The following is a 23780-nucleotide window of genomic DNA, read 5'->3' on the forward strand; positions in this document are numbered from 1 at the left end:
GTCGTGGATTGACCATGCAGAGTCGGGTGGACTGAGCTGTGGGGTCAGGTCTGAATGGGTTGAGGGGTGAGCATGATTTGACGTCTGCACCTCCCTGGTCTCCCAGCCGGGTTTGACTGCGTGTTACAGGTCTGCCAACCGTAGGATCGGGGTTGTACGGTGGTGGTGATTGTTGGACTGGAGGTGGTGCAGGAATTTGATAACACGTGTTCAGGAGAGGACCGCCTGCCCCTGTCAGGGATGGATACAGTGGAGAAGACACACATGGATTATTCTGTGTTTCAATGTCAGGTTTTTCAGTTTTTAAACACGTCATTTTCTTCATCATTCGTTTTCTCTCCCTGCATTCACATTCCATTTCCCATTGTGCCAGACATGTCTGTTTTTTCTCTATTATTTCCAAGTCTTTAACTTAGATCTTTTTACCACTTTCCATTTTTTTTTTTTTTTAACCTTTCTTCCAACCTTCCAAATCCCCTCTTAACATTTTAAGTTTAGCGGCACTCAACGAGCCGTTTTCTGGAAACCCAAACTCTTTTGTCCAGTATGGGAGACACTCTGTACATGTTTTCCCGTATTTCTGCTGCATCATTGCCACAATCGGACCCGACGTTCCGTGTGTTCTGCGGACTGGCCACCCATCTTTTACTGGTGGACCCTACCGGTTTACTTATTACAATACAGTCGTCACCGTAAGGCTTAGTTTCTTTACTCGAGGAAAAACTTTGCAAAAACCCCACTCAAAAACTCACGCTTCAATTTTGCCACGATCTTGTTCTAAAGGTAATTCAATAGAACTCACGTTTGGTTAACAAAAACAGTGATATCGTTTTGAATGTTTTTCAGCGTAAAACTCACGCTTCGATATTGCCACGATCTTATTCTAAGGGTAATTCAGTAGAACTCACGTTTGGTTATCAATAACAGTGATATCGTTTTACCTGCTTCAGCATAAAATTCACGTACGCTATTTCCACGATCTTATTCCACAGGTGGAATTCACGTTTGGTCAATAACAACGGTCTTATTTTACCCGGGTAGTCAAGCGATCTGCGTTACGATCTCGGAGAATTTGTTCCGAGTGAAATCTTTACCGTAAGCAATCCTGTCTTCTACTTGTAGTCTAGCGACGTTACGATCTCGGAGAATTTGTTCCGAGTGAAGTCGAACGATCCTATCTACCTTCGCATAAAATGATGCATTAGAAATATCCCGGAATCATGTACTAAATAATAAAAAAATAAAACAAATAAAAACCCAAAATGTTTAAAAAAAAAATAATGATAATAATTGTATTCCCCAGACTATAACAACCACTTGATCAGTCATCCGTTTCCGTTATGTTCAACTCTTACTGTTACTTTATAATTGGAATTTCAACTTCTTACCCGAGTTAGTAGAAATTAATTCTTTTTCGCTGGATACACGTGACGTCAATCAGGACTCCTCTGGTTTCCGCCGGTCCTTTCTCTCTTGTCTAAGGAGGTATGAGGCAGGATCATCAGCTGGTGATCCTGGAAAAGGCCTTTTTCTCCGGACGGTCCCCTGGAGCCTGACGGACGGTCAGCGTATCCTGTTCGTGACGCCAAATTGTTGTGGAATATTTCAATAAAAGCTCGGTAGAAGAGAATGATTTGTCTGATAAAACAGAGTCTTGATGAATGATCAAAGTTGCAAAAAGTCCATTTATTGCTTGCAAGCAGGAGGTCAAATACACAGGCACGTATCACAGTGCTCTGTGGAAATGGCGTCTCCGAGCACAAAAGACACTGAGTTTTTATACACATATGAAGGACATTCTCCGTGCCAGCCACGAGAAGCTGCAAAGCAGGTTGAGATAAGAACCCAGGTGAAGCTGAGGGTAGCACACACACAAGATCCTCCTAAATGGCCGCTGCAAATCATTGTTACTTGACATGAAAGTAAAACTTGGATCCAGAACTTTCGTGCAGAATAAGATATCAACCAAGGCCATGAAGAGGAGTCCTTTGTTTTGAAGCTTCTATGAGATCGAGTCAACCGTCCTCCCTTCTCAGAGCACAGCTGCAAACCAACATTTTGTATCATACTGCTCTTTGCACATCAGGGTCAAATACAGGACACTTGAGACACGGCTTTAGCAGAAAACAATCTTATAACATATTTTTACCATTACAGTACCATAATGACAACCATAATGTCAGTTATAATGTCAGTTAGCAGAATTTAAAGACAGAAAGGTTTTTATCAGAAACTCAGAAATGTACTTAATCTTCCTATTGAATTCCAGGCAGTCAACTATCGAGTAGCACAGCTGGCTCAAGAAAACCAGGTAACCGTTTAAAATTTCATCCATTTATTATTATTTTATATTGATGCTTTTATATGTTCGCACACACATTAATTACATGTTCTCTGTTGTAGTGTGGTGCTTTGGGTACCTTTGATTTCATTTTGTGGCACCGACAATGGAACAACAGTGGAGCAGTCAGTGACCGTGTTGTTAAATGCATTCCTGTAGGTACTTTTAATAATGCTTTATGCATAATGAAACAAATTGTACAAATAAACAAAACACATCTGCCCTGATCATGGATGTTGTAATACATTATATTATTGTTGTGCTATAGGTTGCAGACAAAGTATTTCTGCCGAGAATTGTGGGCCATGCCACTCCAGAGACAGGGAACCATTTCATACTTTGGGTGAGCTATCATTGATTTAAAGGTTTTCATATATATTTTGTCTTATACAACTTGACAGGTAGACATGTTGGTTTTAAATTTTTGGTGACTGTGGGTCTGTTCATCTACATTGTCAGTCAACAAAACTTCACTGCCAGAAACGTAGTTTTGGTATTTTATTCTAACTTAAGCTTTAAACCAAAATCACACAGTCCAGTGTCCTTTAATTTAAAATCGCTTTCAAAGTAAACCCAATTATCTCGCACCCTAACCCTGGAAAAAGTAAGTCATGCATCCATCATAACTATTTTAAAACTCATTTACTGTAACTCCCTCCTTTCAAAATGTTTACCCCTCACCCCCACCTGCTGATCCCTTCTTATAACAATATTTTGCAGACTGGCTTTGGATGTTGATGATGTTTTGATTATTATTTAAGAAAATAATGTCATTTTTTAGAATGTAGTTTTGACTGAATTACTTCCTCGTAGGTGTTTGACTTCAAAGCCAAACAGATTCGAGTGTATGATTCATTGAGGATCTTCCCCAGAATCACTGACATGGATCTCCTCAGGTAAAGGGAGAGACACATAACGTGTATGTATTTATCAATTCTCGGCATGGCAATATAACAATATGATGACTAAAAAATGATTGTTACTTGTTTCTTTTGTAGAAATGCCTTCAGATGTTCGGGCAGCCTTCAAGATTGGACTGTTACATGTCCTACACAGTGGAAGCAGAACGACTGTGTTAATTGTGGAGTGTTTGTCTGTTCTGTGAGTTGCTTGTTGTCTGAGCTGCTTGTCCAACTGTTCAGTGCATGTATGTTTTGTGGGAATGATCTAAGCAAATTGTTTCCATAGGCCGCAGAAAATGAAGTGGGAAATCTAGAGGTCACTGGGGAGGCTCTCACTTTGAACCAATGCAGGACCCTTCGATTGCACCACGCAGCCCACATGATAAAACATGTCGATGCTGAGGTAAGACTAACTAATTTTAAGTCTCTTAAAATGTATAATGTTAAGAGAAATACTGTGACTACAACAAAGGTCATGATTACACAGGACTTCCCACCAACGGCAGAAGAAAGGATGAAGAAGAAAGTCTGTGAAACAAGACTTCAGGAAGCTGAAGCAAAAAATACAGACTCCAGCAGCCATTGCCTGGCCTGGAAAAAAAATGTTTGTTCCAGCGAGAAACTGGGACAACTAGGTATGTGCAATATTGGTGACAACTCAAACATACTTAATTTATTTCACACACAGAAAAGTTGAAAAGTTCGGTTTTATGTAAGTAACTTATCTTTTAAGGGAAAATGCTCTACATGTGGGAACATTTGCTATTGACGAACCTGATAGTATTTTAAAATGATTGTGGAATAAGTTGTCCCACTTCTGTTTTTTCGTAGGCTTTTCCACAGCCACATCAAGCAAAACAAATGGGTTCAGTGCTCATCTTGCAAAAAATGGCTGCATTTTGAGTGCGCCGGGGTGGAAGGTTACTGCGCATCAAAGGATTTCTTTTGTGGATGCAACATTGTCACAGATGTGTAAGAATAATCTCATGGCTCCTTACATATATGATATAAACATTGTGATATTGGAGTATGTTGGGAAAGTACCACATGAAAAGATTGTTGTCAAATTCAGCCTATGCTTTTCTCTTAAACAGAGACAACATCTTGGAGTCTGTTAAAGCAGAAGAAATACTGAAGGATGAAGAGATAAAGGTAGAGACATACATTGTACATTTTCTCAAGTGAGCTGTAAAACGTTTTTTCATATAAAATGGTAGTTAACAATCATACACACTGTTCAGACTGGTTAAAAACTAAATTTATAAAACATTCATCTTATGTTGCAGGACTTGGAGAGAAAACTGCAGAGTGGGCATCTTCTCTCAAACAGTTCTATTTTTGGGATGGTATATGAAATGCTTTTTGACGTTTTTCCTATTTACTTGTTTCCACAGACAGAACAGATTGTCCAGCGTCTGGACAGCATACTGTCGGTAACTGGAACTGTAGCTGAGAAGCAGCTATTTATTACAGAGGTCATTTTGCCGGAGGTGAGATATAGAGGAAATTAACCAAATCAGCCACTACTGCAACTATTATGTTTACAGCGGAAAATAATCACATTTATTTGTGACTTAAGTAGTTGAGAGATCAAGTATCAATGGACAATTGAAAACACCATTCAGAGAATATAACCCAAACTTACAACTGCAGGATGACTGAGCATCAATGTCTAGCTGCAAGAAGCATAACTTAACTGGGTACATAGGTAATGGAAAGTATCCATTTCAGTGAAATAAACATGTATGATAAGATTCTGAATATTTTTATTGTTTTTGTAGGGCTTGATTGAGTGGTTGCAAAGGACCAGCAACATGTGTCGATACCAGGCAGAATCTCTGCTGCTGGAGAACACATCAAAAAAAAGGTAGACACAACTTTCATTTTAATTGTGGGCGAGCATGAATATGTGCAACATCCCTAAATTGACTGTGACAATGCTGGCTAACAGCGTTTTGCACGTCAAGTTGACATCATTGTAATCACAGAATGTGGTAGCAGTTCATTCAAAGACCTAATTTTTACTTATCTGCTCAAACGCAACACTTGATGGCAGATATCATTCAGCGCATTCACAAAACATCAGAACTTGATTTATGCATTGCATTCATGCACAGTAAAAACAACGGACGTAAAAAAACACCATATAGATGAATCTAGTGATTCTTTAATAAAATACTTTTTAAGAAATACACGTTTGTCTCCCTAGTAAACAATGAAAAACTGTTTATAGCATGATATTGTCATAAACCGGGTACCTTCCTCTTTTTCCTTTCCACCCCTTTCTTGTCATTTACACACACTCGCACCCCCCCTTCACTTAATTACACCTGCTCATTCATTCCCAGCTGCTTCTCATTCTCTCATCTCATCGTCCTCTCTTCCTGCTTCCTCTAATTAGACACTATTTCTAGCCTCCCTCTTCCCCTTGTTCTCCGCCAGAGCATTACCTGTGCACCCGACGTACCTGAGCTCGTTGTCCCGTATCGCCTGCCTTGTTGTGTCCTGACGGTTCTTGCTGAACTATTATTGTCCCGTTGCTAACCTCTGCTTTACACAGCTTCCTGTTTGACGTGAGCTGACTGCTGTCTGGTGCGTCTCCCTCGGCCTGGACCTCGTTCTCTGCTCACTGGGCTTCACCGTTGCCGGCCAAACGTCCGTATTCTTCTGTTTGTGTTTGTGTTCATTAAAACACTTTACGTTCCCTTGCGTTTGGGTGGTCGCTTCTTCACAAGCACAACAGATATAGTCAAAAGGAAATAAATGTCATTTAAAGAATGTCATTTTTCCTTTTACGGAACATCCATCATGAAGGTACTGTCTGTTGCCTGATCATGAAACAATATAGAATAAGGTTAATACTTTAATCCAGCAGCTTTTGTGCAATCACTGGATATCTAAAAACAGTCATGCACACAATCTAGCTCAGGCAAATTCTTTTGTCAACAATTGTAGTCAACATTAATTTAAATGAAAATACTGGTAACTCCTATTATATACCGACATTCAATTTTAGACACGTCTTGATGGCACCCACCCAGTGTTATTGTTTGTTCATATAAATCACATACCCATTGATTAGTTCCCAAAGTAGAGATTGTAACCAGGGCGGCAAGTGATCTTAGTCCATATTCGCTTAGCTGCACTAAAATGGGAAGCCGTTGTATCACTTACTGGCTTTTTATTACTAAAACAATAGATAGATAGATATTTTATCCTTTATTCATCCCTCAAGAGGGAAATGTTGGTATCACAGCACCATGTACAGGGAAGAAAATAGAATATAAAGATAAACATAATGTCACATTATATACAATATAATAAGATAGAAATATTCAATTATTAAATTAAATTAAATAAACTCAAACAAAAGAATAACCTTCCAAAAGTCACAATAATAATAATTTGTAGAAGAGGAAAGAGCAGCAACATCACAGCAGTACAGGGTTATTATTGTCATTATTTAGCATGGGATGATTTATTGTGTTATTGCACTGGGCAGGAATAATAATACTAGTTAATAATAGTTAATAGGTAATAATAACTACCAACACTAGTACTTTTAAAGGCAGTATTGTATTATCACATATTGGCAAATTATAAAACAAACATATAACATATTTGGGAAATAAAACGGCAACTGTCGTGGCGCAAAGTCGCGGTAGCTGTCGTGAAGCCGCGTCAATTGCCTCGAAGTTGTGGCAAGTGTCTCGACTTCGTGGCAACTGCCTCGTGAAATCGCGGCAAGTGCCTCGAAGTCGTGGCAAGTGCCTCGAATTCGTGGCAACTGCCTCGTGAAATCGTGGCAAGTGCATCGAAGTCGTGGCTAGTGCCTCGAATTCGTGGCAACTGCCTCGTGAAATCGTGCCAAGAGCCGCAGTGTCGAGGCAGTTGCCACGATTCACTGCGGCACCGCAATCTGCAACAGGAAGTGCCTCGGCGGGTTGCCAGTGCCACGAATAGCTCCTACTGGGACGAAGTGAGAGAGCTTGAGTTTTTGTGACAGGTTGGGAAGTAGGTGTGGATTGCCGTTAAATAGTGGTGGATGTCTCTCTCACAGTGAACCAGGTGGTGGTGGTGCAGCCAAATCTCACCAACACTTGACTAGACAAAAGATGTGTCCCAACTGCCGAAACACTGGTATGACTCAGCTCAGGTACATCAATGGAACGCTCACCTGGCTGATCTGTGGCGTGGTGGGAATCTTCGGGTAAGTAAAGTAGCCTTACACACACACACACACACACACACACACACACACACACACTTTGTAAAGAACCATAATGACCAAATGACAGTTTATGCAACTGAGTCTCTCAAGTGTGTTGAATTTGTGCTTATACTTAATTCAACTTTTCTCTGTGGGTTTTTAGCTATTTAAAAACTCACATGACAATTTAGAACCTCTTATACCAGATTTCAGTTTACTTTAATTTTAAGCTGGAGGAAATGTTGTTATAAGTATTATTTTAACATTATTCTTGATTCAGGTTCTTGCCTTGCATGTGCATTCCCTTCTGTGTGAATTCATGCAAGGATGTGGAGCATTCCTGGCCCAGCTGTGGCCACGTCCTGTACGTTCATAGACGCACTTGAAACAACTCTGCTGAAGCAACAACAAATAAAAATCTGTTTTGTGTTGTTTTGTTCTTTTTTGGTCTGGGAAAATATGTACTGGACATGAACACTGTAGAGAACAGACAAAAAACACCTGAATCTGCTACAGTTCTTTAAAAAAAAAGAAAAAAATCTTGCTTTGTTCTAATTATACACAGCTCTTTCACATCTTTCTGTTTTCCCGTAAGTCTTCACTTATTGTATATGTGTGTTCTTTGTTTTACACTCGACTTTTCAGTAATAAGGGTTTAACTCCCATTTTATCTGCTGGAGTTCTACTCAGAAGAACCTGATCAAGAGCTCTTCCTATAAAGCACATACAGCTTTGCCTTCTGGCTCAGCTCCCTTTTCGTCACACCGGTGCGGTAAAGCGAGTGGAATACCGCCCCTGCTGCTCCGATTCTCCGTCTAAACTCAGACTCCATCTTCCCCTCACTTGTAAACAAGACCCAGACGTACTTGAACTTCTTCACTTGGGGTAAGGACACATTCCCTACCCGGATGAAGCAATCTATCGGTTTCCTGCTGAGAACCATTTCCTCAGATCTAGAGGGGCTAGTCATCATCCCAACCGCTTCACACTCGGCTGCAAACCGGTCTAGTGAGAGTTGGAGGTTGTGATGGATCTACAAGGCGCAGGGAACTTGCGTAAACGCGTAAACGCCACTTAGAGGTGCGTAAACGCTATTTATAGGTGCGTAAACGCTATTTCCAAAATTCTAGAGGTGCGTAAACGGCGTTTATGTGCGTTTACCCTCCACTACAGCCCTGCGTGTAGTTGAGGAACACCCAATCCTTCAACTTGAAGTCCGGCTCCGTGGCGTTGGCTGTAGAACACATGACAAGAGGAGGTGTTAATATTCTGCCACCTGAAGGGCAGTGCATCGTGTGAATGAAAAGGCTGCACCCTCACCCTGCTCTTGATTGCGATGGAGATGGCTGCAGGACGCTCCCTGTGGGGACGAGATGCAGAAATCACAAGCATTAAACTCGTGCTTTTGAGTTGAGCTAAATATTGGCATTTTCCTTGAATTACATTGCATGTCATTTAGCTAACGCTTTTATCCAAAGCGACTTACAGTAAGTGCATTCGAACATAGGGTACAAACTCAGAAGAACAAGAAACAAGAAAGTGCAATTTCCTCTAATAAGCCAATTTACAATTTGCTATAGATAAGTGACGTTACAAGTACAATTTAAGTGCTACAATTTGTTAGTCTTTTAGTCGAGGTAGAGTCTGAAGAACTTGTGTGTCTTTAGTCTGAAGATGTGAAGGCTCTCTGTGGTCCTGGTGTCTTCAGAAATTGCTTTGACTAAATTGTCGGCTGATCTTCAAATCATGTTTTCAAGCATCGTTATTTTTCTTTCTTTGCTCATTGATGGACTGTTTGTTGTGTGCAGAGATACATCGCTATCAACAGTACTGAGCACAAATTCTAGGCCTGCTGTCTTTTTGTGGTTGGAAATAAAATGTCAAATTTGGCTCGACAGAAACAAGACCAACCAAGCAGCAGATTCTGTTTCTATACATTTATTCCTTGATTTGTAAACAGTAGCCATATGTTGTTGTTATTTTGCAGCCTTTCAGAGGCTACATATTGAAAACGTTATGTTGTATGTGATGCTGTGGAAACAATATATCCTACCCTGTTGTCCTCCTGTGTGCCCCACTAAGAAACTGAAGACGTGGAAAGAATGGCTCCCTTGGGTGCTGTTGGAAAACTGGAAGAGGCTGGAGAAGGTGGGCCTGTTGTCGGACGTGTCGGCGAAGATGGCGTCCTGAAAGTTGACGCCGTGGGGGAGGATGTTGTAGTTCTCATCCATCCTGCAGAGGAGATTGTCCAGAAGAAACTGTGAGGAGGGAGCTGAAGCGGCTGAGGGAATTATTGGTGTTTTGGCTGACATTGTAGCAAATGAAGTATGTTTTTGCAAATGGCATAGGCCGATGCATTTATGTTTAAATGAGCCTTTTTGCTTTGCAGGTAAAATGTTCGTTTGCAAAACAACTCGCACCGCGATCAAAGATGCAGAAGATAAAAATCTCAAGTCTCCCCTGCTGGAAATACTCTTCCATCCATCCATCCATTGTCAAACCGCTTATCCTGCACACAGGGTCGCGGGGGGGCTGGAGTCCATCCCAGCCAACTTCGGGCGATAGACAGGGTACATCCTGGATTGGTCGCCAGCCAATCGCAGGACTACACAGAGACACACAACCATTCACACTCACATTCACACAACTACGGGCAATTTAGAGTCCCCAATTAACTTGATCCCCAGAGCATGTCTTTGGACTGTGGGAGGAAGCCGGAGAACCCGGAGAGAACCCACACAGACACGGGGAGAACATGCAGACTCCACACAGAAAGGCCACTGGGTGGAATCGAACCCAGGACCTTCTTGCTGTGAGGCGACAGTGCTAACCACCACGCCACCGTGCCGCCCCGGAAATACTCTTGGCATACCAAATATTTATATTTAACCATTGCTTATAGAACTGATCAGTGCTCCAAAACAAACAGACAAATGAAAATAACTTTTAGTTGCTATTCAGATAAAATAACTTTTAGTTGCTATTCAGCGTAATGGACTTGATTGTGACCACAATTAAACGTCTATAAACTGTAAAAATAATGTTTAGAGTCCAAAAGAGTGTTGGTACTTGAATTAGGTTCTGCACTTACACACCTAAGGAAGAAGAAGTAGGAGTAGTTCTCCATCACGGTGTGGGACTGGCAGCACAGGAACCCCAGTCCGGTCAGGTTGAGCCTCGATCCAGAAGGCACCTCCAGCGCGCTGCCCCAGGCCTGATCGCACAGCAACTCCACCTCCGCTGTGTACAGCAGCCCTTCCTCCGCGCCCTCGTACCCGAACCCGAACCCGAAGATGCGAAGTTCCTCGTTGAAACGAGTTGAATCTGCGTGTAGTCAACTACTGTTGCTGACGCACTCCCATTGGCCACAAATGATTTATTTATATTCATAAAATACCTTTTCTTCTAATGTTACGCTTGCATCACAGACGAATCATATTAGCGTTCTGTTGCGCCTGCTTTTACTTTGAAAATCTAACGTGCGTACTTCCGATTTAACTGCTGCGCTTCATATTTTGTTTTATGACGTTAGGTAAAGAATGCATGAATTGATTTAACACAGACCTCATACAGCTACTTAACAATTCAACGTCACGTTTGATTGCTATGTTTTGGTCTAGTTTTGTTTTTTAATTAGGCCGCTGGCGGTGATGCTAACGTTAGCTGGCGTCCTCCAGTCCATTGGAACACACACAAAGTAAATCGTCAGCGACGAATAGCGATGTCCAGATTGCACCTTCGTTCACAGCTGAGGAAAAAGTCCGATCCATCTAACTTCTTTAGTTGTGACGCATTTTGTAATGACGATAATCGCTCTGACAGTATATCAGCTGTCAGTCGGTGACGCAGTCGTCGCCTAGCAACCGTTGCACGTCATCGCATTTATCCTTTGATGTGTAACATCTGGTCATAACTTGAAGCTAGAAATATAGGTAAGCCTAGCAACCGTTGCACGTCATCGCATTTATCCTTTGATGTGTAACATCTGGTCATAACTTGAAGCTAGAAATATAGGTAAGCCTAGCAACCGTTGCACGTCATCGCATTTATCCTTTGATGTGTAACATCTGGTCATAACTTGAAGCTAGAAATATAGGTAAGAGGAGGTCGAGAAGTGCTTTAGTAAACAGGGAAGATGGAGGACTCAGAATACAGCGTGAAGCCATTTATTGAGTCCTTTCTCAACAGTTTGACTCCAGGACAGATTGAACTGTTGCGAAATGGCACCCCAGACAGCACCACCAAAGTGCTGTTGGCCGACATGATAGAAAACATGGTCACGGTCTTGACAGAAGCCATGCTCAACAATCTAAGGACCAGAAACAGGTCCTAAAGTCAAGGACGTGGGTGACACTGTGATGCAAGGCTTCAAAGTATGGAGGACTAAAAGTGCCACAATTAAATAAATAAAAATAAAAATGTAAAAATAATGTTTAGAGTCCAAAAGAGTGTTGGTACTTGAATTAGGTTCTGCACTTACACACCTAAGGAAGAAGAAGTAGGAGTAGTTCTCCATCACGGTGTGGGACTGGCAGCACAGGAACCCCAGTCCGGTCAGGTTGAGCCTCGATCCAGAAGGCACCTCCAGCGCGCTGCCCCAGGCCTGATCGCACAGCAACTCCACCTCCGCTGTGTACAGCAGCCCTTCCTCCGCGCCCTCGTACCCGAACCCGAACCCGAAGATGCGAAGTTCCTCGTTGAAACGAGTTGAATCTGCGTGTAGTCAACTACTGTTGCTGACGCACTCCCATTGGCCACAAATGATTTATTTATATTCATAAAATACCTTTTCTTCTAATGTTACGCTTGCATCACAGACGAATCATATTAGCGTTCTGTTGCGCCTGCTTTTACTTTGAAAATCTAACGTGCGTACTTCCGATTTAACTGCTGCGCTTCATATTTTGTTTTATGACGTTAGGTAAAGAATGCATGAATTGATTTAACACAGACCTCATACAGCTACTTAACAATTCAACGTCACGTTTGATTGCTATGTTTTGGTCTAGTTTTGTTTTTTAATTAGGCCGCTGGCGGTGATGCTAACGTTAGCTGGCGTCCTCCAGTCCATTGGAACACACACAAAGTAAATCGTCAGCGACGAATAGCGATGTCCAGATTGCACCTTCGTTCACAGCTGAGGAAAAAGTCCGATCCATCTAACTTCTTTAGTTGTGACGCATTTTGTAATGACGATAATCGCTCTGACAGTATATCAGCTGTCAGTCGGTGACGCAGTCGTCGCCTAGCAACCGTTGCACGTCATCGCATTTATCCTTTGATGTGTAACATCTGGTCATAACTTGAAGCTAGAAATATAGGTAAGCCTAGCAACCGTTGCACGTCATCGCATTTATCCTTTGATGTGTAACATCTGGTCATAACTTGAAGCTAGAAATATAGGTAAGCCTAGCAACCGTTGCACGTCATCGCATTTATCCTTTGATGTGTAACATCTGGTCATAACTTGAAGCTAGAAATATAGGTAAGAGGAGGTCGAGAAGTGCTTTAGTAAACAGGGAAGATGGAGGACTCAGAATACAGCGTGAAGCCATTTATTGAGTCCTTTCTCAACAGTTTGACTCCAGGACAGATTGAACTGTTGCGAAATGGCACCCCAGACAGCACCACCAAAGTGCTGTTGGCCGACATGATAGAAAACATGGTCACGGTCTTGACAGAAGCCATGCTCAACAATCTAAGGACCAGAAACAGGTCCTAAAGTCAAGGACGTGGGTGACACTGTGATGCAAGGCTTCAAAGTATGGAGGACTAAAAGTGCCACAATTAAATAAATAAAAATAAAAATGTAAAAATAATGTTTAGAGTCCAAAAGAGTGTTGGTACTTGAATTAGGTTCTGCACTTACACACCTAAGGAAGAAGAAGTAGGAGTAGTTCTCCATCACGGTGTGGGACTGGCAGCACAGGAACCCCAGTCCGGTCAGGTTGAGCCTCGATCCAGAAGGCACCTCCAGCGCGCTGCCCCAGGCCTGATCGCACAGCAACTCCACCTCCGCTGTGTACAGCAGCCCTTCCTCCGCGCCCTCGTACCCGAACCCGAACCCGAAGATGCGAAGTTCCTCGTTGAAACGAGTTGAATCTGCGTGTAGTCAACTACTGTTGCTGACGCACTCCCATTGGCCACAAATGATTTATTTATATTCATAAAATACCTTTTCTTCTAATGTTACGCTTGCATCACAGACGAATCATATTAGCGTTCTGTTGCGCCTGCTTTTACTTTGAAAATCTAACGTGCGTACTTCCGATTTAACTGCTGCGCTTCATATTTTGTTTTATGACGTTAGGTAAAGAATGCATGAATTGATTTAACACAGACCTCATACAGCTACTTAACAATTCAACGTCACGTTTGATTGCTATGTTTTGGTCTAGTTTTGTTTTTTAATTAGGCCGCTGGCGGTGATGCTAACGTTAGCTGGCGTCCTCCAGTCCATTGGAACACACACAAAGTAAATCGTCAGCGACGAATAGCGATGTCCAGATTGCACCTTCGTTCACAGCTGAGGAAAAAGTCCGATCCATCTAACTTCTTTAGTTGTGACGCATTTTGTAATGACGATAATCGCTCTGACAGTATATCAGCTGTCAGTCGGTGACGCAGTCGTCGCCTAGCAACCGTTGCACGTCATCGCATTTATCCTTTGATGTGTAACATCTGGTCATAACTTGAAGCTAGAAATATAGGTAAGCCTAGCAACCGTTGCACGTCATCGCATTTATCCTTTGATGTGTAACATCTGGTCATAACTTGAAGCTAGAAATATAGGTAAGCCTAGCAACCGTTGCACGTCATCGCATTTATCCTTTGATGTGTAACATCTGGTCATAACTTGAAGCTAGAAATATAGGTAAGAGGAGGTCGAGAAGTGCTTTAGTAAACAGGGAAGATGGAGGACTCAGAATACAGCGTGAAGCCATTTATTGAGTCCTTTCTCAACAGTTTGACTCCAGGACAGATTGAACTGTTGCGAAATGGCACCCCAGACAGCACCACCAAAGTGCTGTTGGCCGACATGATAGAAAACATGGTCACGGTCTTGACAGAAGCCATGCTCAACAATCTAAGGACCAGAAACAGGTCCTAAAGTCAAGGACGTGGGTGACACTGTGATGCAAGGCTTCAAAGTATGGAGGACTAAAAGTGCCACAATTAAATAAATAAAAATAAAAATGTAAAAATAATGTTTAGAGTCCAAAAGAGTGTTGGTACTTGAATTAGGTTCTGCACTTACACACCTAAGGAAGAAGAAGTAGGAGTAGTTCTCCATCACGGTGTGGGACTGGCAGCACAGGAACCCCAGTCCGGTCAGGTTGAGCCTCGATCCAGAAGGCACCTCCAGCGCGCTGCCCCAGGCCTGATCGCACAGCAACTCCACCTCCGCTGTGTACAGCAGCCCTTCCTCCGCGCCCTCGTACCCGAACCCGAACCCGAAGATGCGAAGTTCCTCGTTGAAACGAGTTGAATCTGCGTGTAGTCAACTACTGTTGCTGACGCACTCCCATTGGCCACAAATGATTTATTTATATTCATAAAATACCTTTTCTTCTAATGTTACGCTTGCATCACAGACGAATCATATTAGCGTTCTGTTGCGCCTGCTTTTACTTTGAAAATCTAACGTGCGTACTTCCGATTTAACTGCTGCGCTTCATATTTTGTTTTATGACGTTAGGTAAAGAATGCATGAATTGATTTAACACAGACCTCATACAGCTACTTAACAATTCAACGTCACGTTTGATTGCTATGTTTTGGTCTAGTTTTGTTTTTTAATTAGGCCGCTGGCGGTGATGCTAACGTTAGCTGGCGTCCTCCAGTCCATTGGAACACACACAAAGTAAATCGTCAGCGACGAATAGCGATGTCCAGATTGCACCTTCGTTCACAGCTGAGGAAAAAGTCCGATCCATCTAACTTCTTTAGTTGTGACGCATTTTGTAATGACGATAATCGCTCTGACAGTATATCAGCTGTCAGTCGGTGACGCAGTCGTCGCCTAGCAACCGTTGCACGTCATCGCATTTATCCTTTGATGTGTAACATCTGGTCATAACTTGAAGCTAGAAATATAGGTAAGCCTAGCAACCGTTGCACGTCATCGCATTTATCCTTTGATGTGTAACATCTGGTCATAACTTGAAGCTAGAAATATAGGTAAGCCTAGCAACCGTTGCACGTCATCGCATTTATCCTTTGATGTGTAACATCTGGTCATAACTTGAAGCTAGAAATATAGGTAAGAGGAGGTCGAGAAGTGCTTTAGTAAACAGGGAAGATGGAGGACTCAGAATACAGCGTGAAGCCATTTATTGAGTCCTTTCTCAACAGTTTGACTCCAGGACAGATTGAACTGTTGCGAAATGGCACCCCAGACAGCACCACCAAAGTGCTGTTGGCCGACATGATAGAAAACATGGTCACGGTCTTGACAGAAGCCATGCTCAACAATCTAAGGACCAGAAACAGGTCCTAAAGTCAAGGACGTGGGTGACACTGTGATGCAAGGCTTCAAAGTATGGAGGACTAAAAGTGCCACAATTAAATAAATAAAAATAAAAATGTAAAAATAATGTTTAGAGTCCAAAAGAGTGTTGGTACTTGAATTAGGTTCTGCACTTACACACCTAAGGAAGAAGAAGTAGGAGTAGTTCTCCATCACGGTGTGGGACTGGCAGCACAGGAACCCCAGTCCGGTCAGGTTGAGCCTCGATCCAGAAGGCACCTCCAGCGCGCTGCCCCAGGCCTGATCGCACAGCAACTCCACCTCCGCTGTGTACAGCAGCCCTTCCTCCGCGCCCTCGTACCCGAACCCGAACCCGAAGATGCGAAGTTCCTCGTTGAAACGAGTTGAATCTGCGTGTAGTCAACTACTGTTGCTGACGCACTCCCATTGGCCACAAATGATTTATTTATATTCATAAAATACCTTTTCTTCTAATGTTACGCTTGCATCACAGACGAATCATATTAGCGTTCTGTTGCGCCTGCTTTTACTTTGAAAATCTAACGTGCGTACTTCCGATTTAACTGCTGCGCTTCATATTTTGTTTTATGACGTTAGGTAAAGAATGCATGAATTGATTTAACACAGACCTCATACAGCTACTTAACAATTCAACGTCACGTTTGATTGCTATGTTTTGGTCTAGTTTTGTTTTTTAATTAGGCCGCTGGCGGTGATGCTAACGTTAGCTGGCGTCCTCCAGTCCATTGGAACACACACAAAGTAAATCGTCAGCGACGAATAGCGATGTCCAGATTGCACCTTCGTTCACAGCTGAGGAAAAAGTCCGATCCATCTAACTTCTTTAGTTGTGACGCATTTTGTAATGACGATAATCGCTCTGACAGTATATCAGCTGTCAGTCGGTGACGCAGTCGTCGCCTAGCAACCGTTGCACGTCATCGCATTTATCCTTTGATGTGTAACATCTGGTCATAACTTGAAGCTAGAAATATAGGTAAGCCTAGCAACCGTTGCACGTCATCGCATTTATCCTTTGATGTGTAACATCTGGTCATAACTTGAAGCTAGAAATATAGGTAAGCCTAGCAACCGTTGCACGTCATCGCATTTATCCTTTGATGTGTAACATCTGGTCATAACTTGAAGCTAGAAATATAGGTAAGAGGAGGTCGAGAAGTGCTTTAGTAAACAGGGAAGATGGAGGACTCAGAATACAGCGTGAAGCCATTTATTGAGTCCTTTCTCAACAGTTTGACTCCAGGACAGATTGAACTGTTGCGAAATGGCACCCCAGACAGCACCACCAAAGTGCTGTTGGCCGACATGATAGAAAACATGGTCACGGTCTTGACAGAAGCCATGCTCAACAATCTAAGGACCAGAAACAGGTCCTAAAGTCAAGGACGTGGGTGACACTGTGATGCAAGGCTTCAAAGTATGGAGGACTAAAAGTGCCACAATTAAATAAATAAAAATAAAAATGTAAAAATAATGTTTAGAGTCCAAAAGAGTGTTGGTACTTGAATTAGGTTCTGCACTTACACACCTAAGGAAGAAGAAGTAGGAGTAGTTCTCCATCACGGTGTGGGACTGGCAGCACAGGAACCCCAGTCCGGTCAGGTTGAGCCTCGATCCAGAAGGCACCTCCAGCGCGCTGCCCCAGGCCTGATCGCACAGCAACTCCACCTCCGCTGTGTACAGCAGCCCTTCCTCCGCGCCCTCGTACCCGAACCCGAACCCGAAGATGCGAAGTTCCTCGTTGAAACGAGTTGAATCTGCGTGTAGTCAACTACTGTTGCTGACGCACTCCCATTGGCCACAAATGATTTATTTATATTCATAAAATACCTTTTCTTCTAATGTTACGCTTGCATCACAGACGAATCATATTAGCGTTCTGTTGCGCCTGCTTTTACTTTGAAAATCTAACGTGCGTACTTCCGATTTAACTGCTGCGCTTCATATTTTGTTTTATGACGTTAGGTAAAGAATGCATGAATTGATTTAACACAGACCTCATACAGCTACTTAACAATTCAACGTCACGTTTGATTGCTATGTTTTGGTCTAGTTTTGTTTTTTAATTAGGCCGCTGGCGGTGATGCTAACGTTAGCTGGCGTCCTCCAGTCCATTGGAACACACACAAAGTAAATCGTCAGCGACGAATAGCGATGTCCAGATTGCACCTTCGTTCACAGCTGAGGAAAAAGTCCGATCCATCTAACTTCTTTAGTTGTGACGCATTTTGTAATGACGATAATCGCTCTGACAGTATATCAGCTGTCAGTCGGTGACGCAGTCGTCGCCTAGCAACCGTTGCACGTCATCGCATTTATCCTTTGATGTGTAACATCTGGTCATAACTTGAAGCTAGAAATATAGGTAAGCCTAGCAACCGTTGCACGTCATCGCATTTATCCTTTGATGTGTAACATCTGGTCATAACTTGAAGCTAGAAATATAGGTAAGCCTAGCAACCGTTGCACGTCATCGCATTTATCCTTTGATGTGTAACATCTGGTCATAACTTGAAGCTAGAAATATAGGTAAGAGGAGGTCGAGAAGTGCTTTAGTAAACAGGGAAGATGGAGGACTCAGAATACAGCGTGAAGCCATTTATTGAGTCCTTTCTCAACAGTTTGACTCCAGGACAGATTGAACTGTTGCGAAATGGCACCCCAGACAGCACCACCAAAGTGCTGTTGGCCGACATGATAGAAAACATGGTCACGGTCTTGACAGAAGCCATGCTCAACAATCTAAGGACCAGAAACAGGTCCTAAAGTCAAGGACGTGGGTGACACTGTGATGCAAGGCTTCAAAGTATGGAGGACTAAAAGTGCCACAATTAAATAAATAAAAATAAAAATGTAAAAATAATGTTTAGAGTCCAAAAGAGTGTTGGTACTTGAATTAGGTTCTGCACTTACACACCTAAGGAAGAAGAAGTAGGAGTAGTTCTCCATCACGGTGTGGGACTGGCAGCACAGGAACCCCAGTCCGGTCAGGTTGAGCCTCGATCCAGAAGGCACCTCCAGCGCGCTGCCCCAGGCCTGATCGCACAGCAACTCCACCTCCGCTGTGTACAGCAGCCCTTCCTCCGCGCCCTCGTACCCGAACCCGAACCCGAAGATGCGAAGTTCCTCGTTGAAACGAGTTGAATCTGCGTGTAGTCAACTACTGTTGCTGACGCACTCCCATTGGCCACAAATGATTTATTTATATTCATAAAATACCTTTTCTTCTAATGTTACGCTTGCATCACAGACGAATCATATTAGCGTTCTGTTGCGCCTGCTTTTACTTTGAAAATCTAACGTGCGTACTTCCGATTTAACTGCTGCGCTTCATATTTTGTTTTATGACGTTAGGTAAAGAATGCATGAATTGATTTAACACAGACCTCATACAGCTACTTAACAATTCAACGTCACGTTTGATTGCTATGTTTTGGTCTAGTTTTGTTTTTTAATTAGGCCGCTGGCGGTGATGCTAACGTTAGCTGGCGTCCTCCAGTCCATTGGAACACACACAAAGTAAATCGTCAGCGACGAATAGCGATGTCCAGATTGCACCTTCGTTCACAGCTGAGGAAAAAGTCCGATCCATCTAACTTCTTTAGTTGTGACGCATTTTGTAATGACGATAATCGCTCTGACAGTATATCAGCTGTCAGTCGGTGACGCAGTCGTCGCCTAGCAACCGTTGCACGTCATCGCATTTATCCTTTGATGTGTAACATCTGGTCATAACTTGAAGCTAGAAATATAGGTAAGCCTAGCAACCGTTGCACGTCATCGCATTTATCCTTTGATGTGTAACATCTGGTCATAACTTGAAGCTAGAAATATAGGTAAGCCTAGCAACCGTTGCACGTCATCGCATTTATCCTTTGATGTGTAACATCTGGTCATAACTTGAAGCTAGAAATATAGGTAAGAGGAGGTCGAGAAGTGCTTTAGTAAACAGGGAAGATGGAGGACTCAGAATACAGCGTGAAGCCATTTATTGAGTCCTTTCTCAACAGTTTGACTCCAGGACAGATTGAACTGTTGCGAAATGGCACCCCAGACAGCACCACCAAAGTGCTGTTGGCCGACATGATAGAAAACATGGTCACGGTCTTGACAGAAGCCATGCTCAACAATCTAAGGACCAGAAACAGGTCCTAAAGTCAAGGACGTGGGTGACACTGTGATGCAAGGCTTCAAAGTATGGAGGACTAAAAGTGCCACAATTAAATAAATAAAAATAAAAATGTAAAAATAATGTTTAGAGTCCAAAAGAGTGTTGGTACTTGAATTAGGTTCTGCACTTACACACCTAAGGAAGAAGAAGTAGGAGTAGTTCTCCATCACGGTGTGGGACTGGCAGCACAGGAACCCCAGTCCGGTCAGGTTGAGCCTCGATCCAGAAGGCACCTCCAGCGCGCTGCCCCAGGCCTGATCGCACAGCAACTCCACCTCCGCTGTGTACAGCAGCCCTTCCTCCGCGCCCTCGTACCCGAACCCGAACCCGAAGATGCGAAGTTCCTCGTTGAAACGAGTTGAATCTGCGTGTAGTCAACTACTGTTGCTGACGCACTCCCATTGGCCACAAATGATTTATTTATATTCATAAAATACCTTTTCTTCTAATGTTACGCTTGCATCACAGACGAATCATATTAGCGTTCTGTTGCGCCTGCTTTTACTTTGAAAATCTAACGTGCGTACTTCCGATTTAACTGCTGCGCTTCATATTTTGTTTTATGACGTTAGGTAAAGAATGCATGAATTGATTTAACACAGACCTCATACAGCTACTTAACAATTCAACGTCACGTTTGATTGCTATGTTTTGGTCTAGTTTTGTTTTTTAATTAGGCCGCTGGCGGTGATGCTAACGTTAGCTGGCGTCCTCCAGTCCATTGGAACACACACAAAGTAAATCGTCAGCGACGAATAGCGATGTCCAGATTGCACCTTCGTTCACAGCTGAGGAAAAAGTCCGATCCATCTAACTTCTTTAGTTGTGACGCATTTTGTAATGACGATAATCGCTCTGACAGTATATCAGCTGTCAGTCGGTGACGCAGTCGTCGCCTAGCAACCGTTGCACGTCATCGCATTTATCCTTTGATGTGTAACATCTGGTCATAACTTGAAGCTAGAAATATAGGTAAGCCTAGCAACCGTTGCACGTCATCGCATTTATCCTTTGATGTGTAACATCTGGTCATAACTTGAAGCTAGAAATATAGGTAAGCCTAGCAACCGTTGCACGTCATCGCATTTATCCTTTGATGTGTAACATCTGGTCATAACTTGAAGCTAGAAATATAGGTAAGAGGAGGTCGAGAAGTGCTTTAGTAAACAGGGAAGATGGAGGACTCAGAATACAGCGTGAAGCCATTTATTGAGTCCTTTCTCAACAGTTTGACTCCAGGACAGATTGAACTGTTGCGAAATGGCACCCCAGACAGCACCACCAAAGTGCTGTTGGCCGACATGATAGAAAACATGGTCACGGTCTTGACAGAAGCCATGCTCAACAATCTAAGGACCAGAAACAGGTCCTAAAGTCAAGGACGTGGGTGACACTGTGATGCAAGGCTTCAAAGTATGGAGGACTAAAAGTGCCACAATTAAATAAATAAAAATAAAAATGTAAAAATAATGTTTAGAGTCCAAAAGAGTGTTGGTACTTGAATTAGGTTCTGCACTTACACACCTAAGGAAGAAGAAGTAGGAGTAGTTCTCCATCACGCTGTGGGACTGGCAGCACAGGAACCCCAGTCCGGTCAGGTTGAGCCTCGATCCAGAAGGCACCTCCAGCGCGCTGCCCCAGGCCTGATCGCACAGCAACTCCACCTCCGCTGTGTACAGCAGCCCTTCCTCCGCGCCCTCGTACCCGAACCCGAACCCGAAGATGCGAAGTTCCTCGTTGAAACGAGTTGAATCTGCGTGTAGTCAACTACTGTTGCTGACGCACTCCCATTGGCCACAAATGATTTATTTATATTCATAAAATACCTTTTCTTCTAATGTTACGCTTGCATCACAGACGAATCATATTAGCGTTCTGTTGCGCCTGCTTTTACTTTGAAAATCTAACGTGCGTACTTCCGATTTAACTGCTGCGCTTCATATTTTGTTTTATGACGTTAGGTAAAGAATGCATGAATTGATTTAACACAGACCTCATACAGCTACTTAACAATTCAACGTCACGTTTGATTGCTATGTTTTGGTCTAGTTTTGTTTTTTAATTAGGCCGCTGGCGGTGATGCTAACGTTAGCTGGCGTCCTCCAGTCCATTGGAACACACACAAAGTAAATCGTCAGCGACGAATAGCGATGTCCAGATTGCACCTTCGTTCACAGCTGAGGAAAAAGTCCGATCCATCTAACTTCTTTAGTTGTGACGCATTTTGTAATGACGATAATCGCTCTGACAGTATATCAGCTGTCAGTCGGTGACGCAGTCGTCGCCTAGCAACCGTTGCACGTCATCGCATTTATCCTTTGATGTGTAACATCTGGTCATAACTTGAAGCTAGAAATATAGGTAAGCCTAGCAACCGTTGCACGTCATCGCATTTATCCTTTGATGTGTAACATCTGGTCATAACTTGAAGCTAGAAATATAGGTAAGCCTAGCAACCGTTGCACGTCATCGCATTTATCCTTTGATGTGTAACATCTGGTCATAACTTGAAGCTAGAAATATAGGTAAGAGGAGGTCGAGAAGTGCTTTAGTAAACAGGGAAGATGGAGGACTCAGAATACAGCGTGAAGCCATTTATTGAGTCCTTTCTCAACAGTTTGACTCCAGGACAGATTGAACTGTTGCGAAATGGCACCCCAGACAGCACCACCAAAGTGCTGTTGGCCGACATGATAGAAAACATGGTCACGGTCTTGACAGAAGCCATGCTCAACAATCTAAGGACCAGAAACAGGTCCTAAAGTCAAGGACGTGGGTGACACTGTGATGCAAGGCTTCAAAGTATGGAGGACTAAAAGTGCCACAATTAAATAAATAAAAATAAAAATGTAAAAATAATGTTTAGAGTCCAAAAGAGTGTTGGTACTTGAATTAGGTTCTGCACTTACACACCTAAGGAAGAAGAAGTAGGAGTAGTTCTCCATCACGGTGTGGGACTGGCAGCACAGGAACCCCAGTCCGGTCAGGTTGAGCCTCGATCCAGAAGGCACCTCCAGCGCGCTGCCCCAGGCCTGATCGCACAGCAACTCCACCTCCGCTGTGTACAGCAGCCCTTCCTCCGCGCCCTCGTACCCGAACCCGAACCCGAAGATGCGAAGTTCCTCGTTGAAACGAGTTGAATCTGCGTGTAGTCAACTACTGTTGCTGACGCACTCCCATTGGCCACAAATGATTTATTTATATTCATAAAATACCTTTTCTTCTAATGTTACGCTTGCATCACAGACGAATCATATTAGCGTTCTGTTGCGCCTGCTTTTACTTTGAAAATCTAACGTGCGTACTTCCGATTTAACTGCTGCGCTTCATATTTTGTTTTATGACGTTAGGTAAAGAATGCATGAATTGATTTAACACAGACCTCATACAGCTACTTAACAATTCAACGTCACGTTTGATTGCTATGTTTTGGTCTAGTTTTGTTTTTTAATTAGGCCGCTGGCGGTGATGCTAACGTTAGCTGGCGTCCTCCAGTCCATTGGAACACACACAAAGTAAATCGTCAGCGACGAATAGCGATGTCCAGATTGCACCTTCGTTCACAGCTGAGGAAAAAGTCCGATCCATCTAACTTCTTTAGTTGTGACGCATTTTGTAATGACGATAATCGCTCTGACAGTATA

At 42.9% G+C, this 23780-nt stretch overlaps 5 long non-coding RNA genes across 5 annotated transcripts; 4 read left to right on the forward strand and 1 right to left on the reverse strand.

Annotated features, from left to right (window-relative positions):
- Nucleotides 1-6: 6 nt before the first annotated feature.
- Nucleotides 7-2687, forward strand: LOC144383313 (uncharacterized). The gene is made up of 3 exons (XR_013450675.1): nt 7-2311; nt 2404-2496; nt 2610-2687. It is a non-coding gene; the product is annotated as an uncharacterized LOC144383313 (long non-coding RNA).
- A 650-nt stretch (nt 2688-3337) lies between these two features.
- LOC144411585 (uncharacterized) lies at nt 3338-3838 on the forward strand. The gene is made up of 3 exons (XR_013468770.1): nt 3338-3442; nt 3530-3646; nt 3731-3838. It is a non-coding gene; the product is annotated as an uncharacterized LOC144411585 (long non-coding RNA).
- Nucleotides 3839-4077: 239 nt separating this feature from the next.
- On the forward strand, nt 4078-5110 carry LOC144383408 (uncharacterized). The gene is made up of 5 exons (XR_013450772.1): nt 4078-4215; nt 4338-4395; nt 4530-4551; nt 4638-4733; nt 5025-5110. It is a non-coding gene; the product is annotated as an uncharacterized LOC144383408 (long non-coding RNA).
- Nucleotides 5111-7302: 2192 nt separating this feature from the next.
- LOC144383142 (uncharacterized) lies at nt 7303-7884 on the forward strand. The gene is made up of 2 exons (XR_013450574.1): nt 7303-7453; nt 7734-7884. It is a non-coding gene; the product is annotated as an uncharacterized LOC144383142 (long non-coding RNA).
- Nucleotides 7885-8553: 669 nt separating this feature from the next.
- LOC144383316 (uncharacterized) lies at nt 8554-9685 on the reverse strand. Its single transcript, XR_013450676.1, has 3 exons — nt 9507-9685; nt 8774-8813; nt 8554-8687 (listed from the first exon to the last, which is right to left on the reverse strand). It is a non-coding gene; the product is annotated as an uncharacterized LOC144383316 (long non-coding RNA).
- Between the last annotated feature and the right edge of the window lie 14095 nt (nt 9686-23780).

Source organism: Gasterosteus aculeatus, chromosome 9 (assembly GCF_964276395.1).
Source record: "Gasterosteus aculeatus chromosome 9, fGasAcu3.hap1.1, whole genome shotgun sequence".
Lineage (NCBI taxonomy): Eukaryota > Metazoa > Chordata > Actinopteri > Perciformes > Gasterosteidae > Gasterosteus > Gasterosteus aculeatus.